The sequence below is a fragment of the Artemia franciscana genome, chromosome 21 (genome assembly GCF_032884065.1).
Source record: "Artemia franciscana chromosome 21, ASM3288406v1, whole genome shotgun sequence".
In the NCBI taxonomy this organism is placed as follows: domain Eukaryota; kingdom Metazoa; phylum Arthropoda; class Branchiopoda; order Anostraca; family Artemiidae; genus Artemia; species Artemia franciscana.
The window spans coordinates 31,067,070-31,076,074 of NC_088883.1; the positions used below are offsets into that span (position 1 = coordinate 31,067,070).

Sequence of the window (9,005 nt, forward strand, 5' to 3'; positions counted from 1 at the left end):
CCAGTTTAAAGTGTTTTTTTAACCTTCTACTGTGCCACTTATCTGACTTGTTGTTCGTTTAGTTAACTAATGTGTTCAACTTTTAGATTCAGAATGAAATCCCAGAGCTCAGAGCATGTGCTCTCGATCATCCCGCGGTCCCTGCCACAAGTTTACCCAGTGAGCAGGCATTTTTTGTGGCTGACTATTTTGTTTGTAAGCAATGAGCTAGGTCAACTGACAAAACTCTTGAAACGAGTATATTTCGAAGTGACAAGTTCAAAACTTGACCTTGTTACTTAGGAAAAAGTTTGAACCTCAAAACGGGTTGGATAAAAAACGTTTTGATTATAGTGCAGAATGGAAGTTATGAGTGAATAATAGTGTAGTCCATTTTTCGTTTTATTTGAATATTTTAAAATTTGAATATAATCGAACATTTGAATATTTGAATATATTCGATTTTGTATTTGAAAGATAAGTTTGTTTCTTTATTTTATACTCGGTTGTTCAACACCTTCAAGTGACAAGAACGAAATCATCCTCTGCCCAGGTCCTCTAATAGGTCTTGCAATCATCTGTACAGTGGGGGTCATATCGAATGCGCATTTGGTCGATTAAAAAAGAGATGGATAAGTGGATTTGTGATGGTTTCAAGGCGGTTTCTTTATACTAGCTTGGGAATTGGAGGGTATAATCGTGCCCATTATAGATGACAGGGTGCGATATCCTAAAAAAGAAACATACGAAAACAAAAAGCCATTCTTTTTATAAAAACTATTGTTTTCTGTTTTTCAAAAAAAGAGAACAGAAAGAAGAACAGGTCGTCTGATTTTGACGGACCTGTTTCTGTTCTACTTTTGTTTTATCTGTTTTTGTTTTTTTCGTTTCTGTTTTACTGAAAAACAGAAACATCGCCGAGGCTTAATCTAAAGTCGTAGTTTTTTAAAAGAAGATTAATTTCAATGAACATGTAAACATCTAGCCCCTTTGTTAGCTATAAAGAAGATAACACCACATAGATCAACACACTCTAGCATCTTAACACATAAAAACGGCAATTTTGGCCTTAACAGGACCAAAATGTTATCAAACGAAAATTCTGAAAACTATTTAAACAATATTTACATAGCCTCAGAGTCTTAGAGGCAATACTAGCATGCAGTCAGAGTTGCCACATCTAGTGATTTATAACTATTTCTAGTGAATTTTTATATTGCCTAAACAAAAAAATCGCTAAATCGACCAAAACAGCACTGAAATCTAATGATTTTTTCTCACCGGGTGGCAACCTTGCAGCAGCCTATTTGTTACCGGAAATTCAGATTTAAGCACTTTTAACCTAGCCTAACCTAACCTAAACTAACCTTGTTATAAATAATTTTAGCACTGAGAAAATGTAGCATTATTTTTTTATGGAAAAGATGGCGCTGAGAAAACGTAGTATCATTTTATGGAAAATGAGCAATAAGTGATACTCTAATTGAAAATTCATCATTTTGAAGAGCTCAAAAAGTACTTAAATTTAAATTTCCGGTAGAAGCGATTATTATATTTGTAAACAGCATAAAAAAAAGGCATCGAGTGGTATATTCACTTTATATGAAAGTCAGTTATACTGTTTGCTATATAATTACCAAAAGTGCTATGTGCATACTGGTACTAATGCTTCTACTGCTACTACAACTATTACTACTACACAAGCTAAGGGTGTTAAGGCGAGGCTTTGAAGGAATATTTAGGTGGATGCTGAACTGAATCAAAGCAAACTATGATTGTATAGATTGTCAATAGGATGACAAAGCAATATCACAATGACGGCTTACATCATTAAGTTAGACCTTTCAGGGTAAGTTGTGACAAATTTTGAACTGGCCAGAAGATACTTTGTGTATAGTTTTGATACTAATTCTACAATTACTCCAACTAATGGCACTAAGGGCATAAAGGTGAAATGTTTAGGGGGAGTTTCAACTAAATGAGAAAACTATATGCATGCAAGTATTAAAAGAGTATATAAGGAATATCATAGGCAACATTTCTCTATCATGGCTAGTAATATCATTGATATTTTAAAGGAGCCAATTTGATTGCAAATTCGAAGTTCTAGTACCCTTTTTAAGAGTCAAAAGTGATTAGAGGGCAATCAGCCCTCTTCTTTAGCTTATAACTTTCCAAACACTTCCAATTAAAATTTAAGACAGCCATTTTGTTCAGCATAGTTGAATGATCCTGTAACTGTATCTCTAGGGCTATTGCATAGGTCAGTCCCCAACAGCTTTTCCCATTGTGTTTAAAACTGAATGCTGCCTTGCAATTAAATCACAAAGCACTGTGGGTATGCTAATTGCCAATAAGACATCTCAGCAGTATCCCAAGTATGACTGAGGGTATTATGTTCAAACTTTTGGGACTACTTATATTACTACTTCTGCTCTTAAAATTTAACTAAATCAAAATTGTGTAAGTGTATCCAAGCTGTCAAAGAGCATTGATAGATTTTTTTGTGAATGGTACCAAGTTTTATTTTCAGCTAAACTAGAAGAGTTATATAACTAAATTAAACACTGCTATTTGTGTCCAGATTTTTAAAAGAGTGTATGTTGCTAAAAATTGTCGAAACATTTTCACCAGCAAACAAATAACAGGTCAAACTACAAATTCTTAAGGAAAAACTGAAAATATCTGAACTATTATTTTCTTTTTCCCTGGAAAGACTATGTCAATATAAAATGAGCAGAAATTAATTAAAAACACTTTTCCCAAAAAATAAGTTTTTCAAAGAAAAGAGCTCTATTAAACCAAAAATGAGCAAAAATAAACTCAAATAATCTACCAAGCAGAAAACTACCACAAATCAGCTTCAATAAATAAACAAAACACAAAAAAAACAGAAATTACAATAAATAACCAAGTCAAACTCAAATGAGCAGAAATTAACATGAGTAGGGCTCAAAAGCCCCTATGCCTTCCCAAGGCCAGAACATTATTTGTACTTTACTCGCAAAAAAACAATTGTTTTTTTTTAACTGACAATACATATTCATTTGTATTTTTTCAGTGAAGTGCAAATTATGTTCTGGCCTTGGGAATGCACAGGGGTTATGAGCCCTACTCATGTTAGTTTCTCCTTGTTTTTGGGTTTCATTTATTTATTGATGCTGATTTGTGGTAGTTTTACACTTAATAGATTATTTTATTTTTGCTCATTTTTGGTTTAATGGAGTTCTTTACTTTTCTTTGAAAAACTTATTTTGTAGAAAGTTTTTTTAATTAATTGTTAGTAAGTGCAATTTAAGGTTTTAATCCCTTCCTCAGCAATTCTCCATTAAATCTCTCAGTTAGTTATCTGATTCCCCAGTCAATTCTTATTCTATGATGCCAATGAAAGCTTCAGTTCAGGACCTACAATTATAGCTAAGAATGTTTCCAAAAGCCAACATTTGAAAATATATTTTTGGGCTTTTGCAGCTAAATAAGTTTTGCTAATGCTTCACATGGACAGGACCAAATCTATAGTGCCAATCATCTACTTTTGGTTAAAATTATATTTGGTGTCAAAGATTTCAGATTCTTTGTCATGTCAGGACTACAAACTATAATTTTTCTGCTGGAAATTCTACCAAATTTGGTTACTAGCAGTAACCAAATAACCATGCTAAGCCACTAAACTTGAAAACAGACAGAATGAACAAGACAAAACTACCAAATCTGCTGTATCTATTACTAACAGGGGTTAAATTGTAGAAAAGCTACTTTTACTATCTTGGAAAGTGACTTGGTTTGGAAAATGAAACTTTCAGGGATGGATCTACAGATTTAGGGATGTCCTGGGATGACATTTTGAAGTACCTACTTCTAGTCCTTCTCTCTCTAGAAGGCAATGGCATTTGATGATGTTTAGGTGGCCTTAGAGTGCACTGGCATTTGATTACAAGTATTTTCAGCTTCACAACTTTGCTGAATCCCAATTTATGAGGTTTCAAAAGCATACATACCCATTTTTTAAATTTAGAAAAAAAATGATACAGCTTAAAATTATGCTCAAATAAAAAGAATTACATTTTCAAAACCAAAGCAAAAGAAACTAAAAACTGAAAATTAAGATATAGGCCTAGCCTAATGTTGTATTTTTTTTCAAATTTCAATAGGTATACCTGTCAAGTAGGAAAATTTCTAAGATACAGAAATCAGGGTAAATAGGCTATTGAGCAGTTCACATTATTGACCTACAAATAAAGTGCACACATCAATTGATCTTATTTTTATGTTCTTTCTGAATATAATAATTACTTTTCTTGCAAATTAAGTTTTAAGCCTTTTTTGGACACTTGAAAATGATAATTTCTTTCTATGTTTTTTGGTATAAAAAGGGTTAAAACATTGGTTTCAAACTTACTATTTCATTATAAAATCCATTTTGTTAAAGTTATGCAATATGCAAGTTTTTATTTGTTATAATTAAGTTGGATAAAAAAATTCAAATTTGTTCCCATTTTTCCATAATGTATGTATCTTCTGTTGACTTTTATATTTTTTTAGATATAGGTGAAACAGCAGTCTTTAAGTGGCCTAACAGAATAAGAAGAAAACATGAGATTTGTTTTGAATTTTTTATTCCATTTTTTTAATCTTGACAAATCAATGTTTGTGAAAAATACAACTTTTACAAAATGGATTTATAACAAAATAATAAATTTGAAGCAAATGTTATAACCCATTTTTACATCCAAAAATATAGAGTGAAATTATTATTTTCGAGGGTCCTAAAAGGACTTATAGTTGAATTTGCAAGAAAACAAATTATTATATTCAGAAAGAGCATAAAAAGTTGAATCTAGTGGTATGTTCATTTTATTTGTAGGTCAATAATAAGATCAAAATCACAAGACAAAATCAGAAGAAAGTGAATATTTTAGCTTGAAGATACCTTCTAAGAGTATGTATTTGGCCCTAGATTTATTACTGATGGTTTTATTTTTCTGACCTAACCACTTTCCAAGATAGTAAAAAGTATCTTGTCTAGAATTTCACTCTGTAAAATTCTAGTTGAGTGACTTCTTGCTATCTTGGAAAGGGGTTAGGTTAGGAAAATAAAACTTTTGGGGATGTGTCTACAGGCTAAAGCATATCCCAGGAAGGTATTTTAAAGTACCAGCCTCTGGTCCTTCACCCTCTAAAGGGCCCTGAAATTTGCCTATATGACAGGGTTATACCTATTGAAATTTTGACAAAACAACATGTTACCTTAATTTTCAGTTACCAGTTGCTTTTTCTTTGCCTTTAGTTCTGAAAATGCAATTCCTGTTATTTGAGAAAATTCTGAGCCATATCAATGTTTTTTTTTTCAAAATTTAGGAAATGCATTTGCATATCTTTAAAACCTTAAAAATTGGGATTGAGCCAAGTTGTGAAGCTGAAAATATCTTTTTTACTTCATTCAAGCAGAAGATCTATTTTGCAAGGTTTCACTTTTATAACATATATTTTTAAAGGTCATCAAAGGTCAGGACCCTCTAGAGGGAGAAGGAGTGGAGGTATGTACTTCAAAATATCTTCTTGGGACATACTTTATCCTGTAGACCCATCCCTCAAAGTTTCATTTTCCTAAACTAACCCCTTTCTGAGATAGCAAGAAGTCACTAAACTAGAATTTTACCTTTTACTCTAACAGGAACCATATAAACATGCTAAGTTGCCAAATTTGAAAATAGATAGACTTGATGTGGTAGAAATGAATCTAGCCTAACAAATTTGGTAGCCTGATCAACTGAACATGTTCAATTTACAAAAAATGTAGGCCTAACACAATATTTCTGCCAACATTTTGACTTCAACAAAATCTACCAAACCAACTAAAAGTGGGGAAGGTGTTAAAACCCTTCCCTTGGGATTCCCCTTTACCCATGTGTTTCTGTTTCTTGATTTTGTAAGCATGTTTAGGCTGGAAAGGTATTAATAATATAATACTAATTGCTCATTTTATGACTAAAAAGTTCAGGGTATCAGTTATAGTAGTATATGCCCCTGTTGAACCAATTGATGGAGATACTAGTGACTCAGATGAATTTTACTTACAGTTACAGGAGCAAATAGACAGGGTACCAGGTAGAAATATGGTATTTTTGCTAGGAGATTTTAATGCCCATGTTGGTAGAAATAGGGATAGATGGTATCCTAGTTTAGGTAAATTTGGTGTAGGAAAAAAAACAGTAATGGCTATAGACATTTGCAATTATGTAGGTATAACAACCTAGTTATAACCAATACAGTGTTTGGTCACAAAATGGCCCATAAGTTGACATGGTATTCACGTGATGGTAATACAGCAAACCTTATTGATTATATTATTGTAAACAGAAGACTAGCAGGATCAGTACAAGATACTAGGGTGTATAGGAGTGCTGTTATTGATGTTAAAAGTAAAGATCACCATCTAGTAGAGTCTAAGGTTAATTTAAAGCTGGAATTTTGGAAGGGTAACTCCCTCCTAGAAAGTTATGATGTAGGTAGACTTCAGGATGAAAATTTGAAAAAAAAATTCCAGGAACAGTTGAATACTAAACTTCAGAGTTTAAATTTTGACAATGTGGAAGATGGATGGAATAATTTCAAAAAAACAATTTGTGAAGTTGCTGATGGTGTCCTAGGGAAGAGTGCAAAGACTGCAACCAGGAATATAAGTGAAAAAGCTTTAGGTTTAATAGAGAATAGAAGGGGTTTGTATAAGAATTATCTGAGAGATAGGTCGTATGAAAACAAAAGGAATGTAAAGAAAGTGGAAAAAGCATTAAAATATGAACTAAGGAGATGTGAAGTGGAGGCCACGGATAAAATTGCTGAGGATCTGGAAGATGTGGCTAGATGGCATAATAGTAAAATATTATACTTGCATGTTAATAAATTGAAAGGGAGTAGCCAATCTGGACTAGTCCCAGTTAAAGATAGAAATGGGGCCACAATTAGTGATAAGGAAAAAGTTAAAGAAAGATGGGTGGAACATTTTGAGACTGTGCTAAACTGAGATACAGTTGCAGGAAAAGATATAGATGAAAATGAAAAAGTTTGTGATACCTTGGATGTGAAGGAAGATTTGTTTAGTGAGGAAGAATTAGCAACAGTACTAAAAGGATTAAAAAATAATAAAGCCTCAGGTGCTGATAGTATGATTAGTGAGTTTCTTAAATATGGTGGCTCTGAGGTTAGGAATAAGCTACTAAAGATTATGAACATGATTTTTGAAAAAGGGGAGGTACCCAATGATTTTAGGAAAACCTTAATTAAACCACTGTATAAGAAAGGTGACAAGAGTGAGTGTTGTAATTATCAAGGCATTAGTGTGGTCTCTGTAGGTAGCAAATTACTGAGTAATATGATACTTTTTAGACTGAGAGATGCTGTAGACAAAGTTTTAAGGGAAGAACAATGCAGTTTTAGAAACGGCAGAGGATGTGTTGACCATGTTTTCACTCTTAGGTTAATAATTGAGAAGTCCCTTTGTTGTCGAACACCTTTGGTCCAAAGTTTTATCGATTATGAGCAAGCTTTTGATTCTGTTGATAGAAGAGCATTAACAAAGGTCTTATTGTTATATGGTATACCAGAAAAATACATTAAAGTGATCTGTGCCATGTATGAGAATAATACTGTTGCAGTTATGGTAGGAAATGAGGTTAGCAACTGGTTTTGTATTAAATCAGGAGTTAAGCAGGGTTGTATTCTATCCCCCTTTATATAGATCATTTTGATGGACTTTGTCTTAAGGAGCACAGGAAACGCAATGGGAGAACACGAAATCAAATGGGGAGGAAGAACACTCCTGGACTTAGATTATGCTGATGATTTAAGCATATTAGATGAAAGTGTAAGCAAAATGAATGAATTTTTAGAGGTTTTGCAAGTTCAGGGTGCTAAAATAGGCTTGAAAATTAATATTAAGAAGACTAAGGCACTAAGGCTAGGAATAAGTGAAGACAAACAGGTGACATTTGGTAACAAAAAGATTGATCAGGTTGGGAGCTTCAGTTACCTTGGTAGTATTATTAGTAAAGATGGTGAGAGCAGTGAAGATGTTAAAAGTAGAATAGCTAAGGCCCAGGGTGTTTTTTCACAGTTAAAAAAAAGTTTGGAAGAATAGGAAGATAAGTCTGCAAACCAAGATTAGAATATTGGAAGCTACAGTGATGACAGTGGTCAAATATGGTTCTGAAGCATGGGCACTCTGAAAAGCAGATTAAAATTTACTAGATGTTTTCCAGAGAAATTGCCTAAGGATTGTTCTGGGTACCCAGCTGACTGACCATATTTCAAACAGTAGGTTGTATGAAAAGTGTGGTTCAATCCTGCCTTCTGTGGCTATAATGTAAGCAAGGTTGAGATGGCTAGGCCATATTCTATGGATGAAGAATGACAGATTACCAAAGATTGTCCTTTTTGGCCAACCATCTGGGGCTACATGGAAAGCAGGTTGTCCTTGTCTGGGTTGGAAGGATGTCATAAATAAAGATTTAAAGGAGATGGCAACTTCCTGGGAGGGTGTAAAGAGGCAGGCTTTAAATTGATTAAATTGGAGGAGGAGCGTGCGTAGCTGTGTTGGCCTCAGGCGGCTTGGTGCTGCAATGAGTTAGGCTATTAGTAGTAGTAGTAGTATTCAATTTACAAGTTGAATCAAGCACATCACATGGCAAAATGCTTGAGATATATATAATTTGTGCTATGCATGCGAAAATTAGGGGGTTGGGGTAAAGCATAATGGAAGCTCATTCGAAACACACTGTGTACAATTTTCCTGGGCATAGCCTAATGAGATAGCCTAAGCTTTCTTAACATAGCCTACTTCCTTCTCAACAGCCCCAATTTTAAGCTTATACCTTTGTTATTGAATTAAAAGTTGAATGAATGTTTAAATATATTCAAAAACAACAAATTTTCAAGTTATTCTAGACTACCCTACCTTTCTTATTTATGCAAAGTCACTGTTTGGAATTTTGACACGATGGAGCCTTTTCAATTCCTTAGTACTTGAG

The 9,005-nt window shown here is 33.5% G+C and overlaps 1 protein-coding gene across 3 annotated transcripts in view; it reads right to left on the reverse strand.

The window, feature by feature from the left end:
* LOC136040875 (glucose-6-phosphate 1-dehydrogenase-like) overlaps positions 1-9,005 on the reverse strand; it is an 80,679-nt gene extending 71,674 nt beyond the window's left edge. Inside the window, exon 1 of one of the 3 annotated variants that reach the window (XM_065725271.1) lies at positions 8,933-9,005. The gene's annotated coding sequence lies outside the window, so the exon portion shown is untranslated. Of the gene's footprint in view, positions 1-8,927 lie in introns of all 3 variants that reach the window. The other 2 variants (XM_065725272.1, XM_065725273.1) reach the window with 2 other exon arrangements.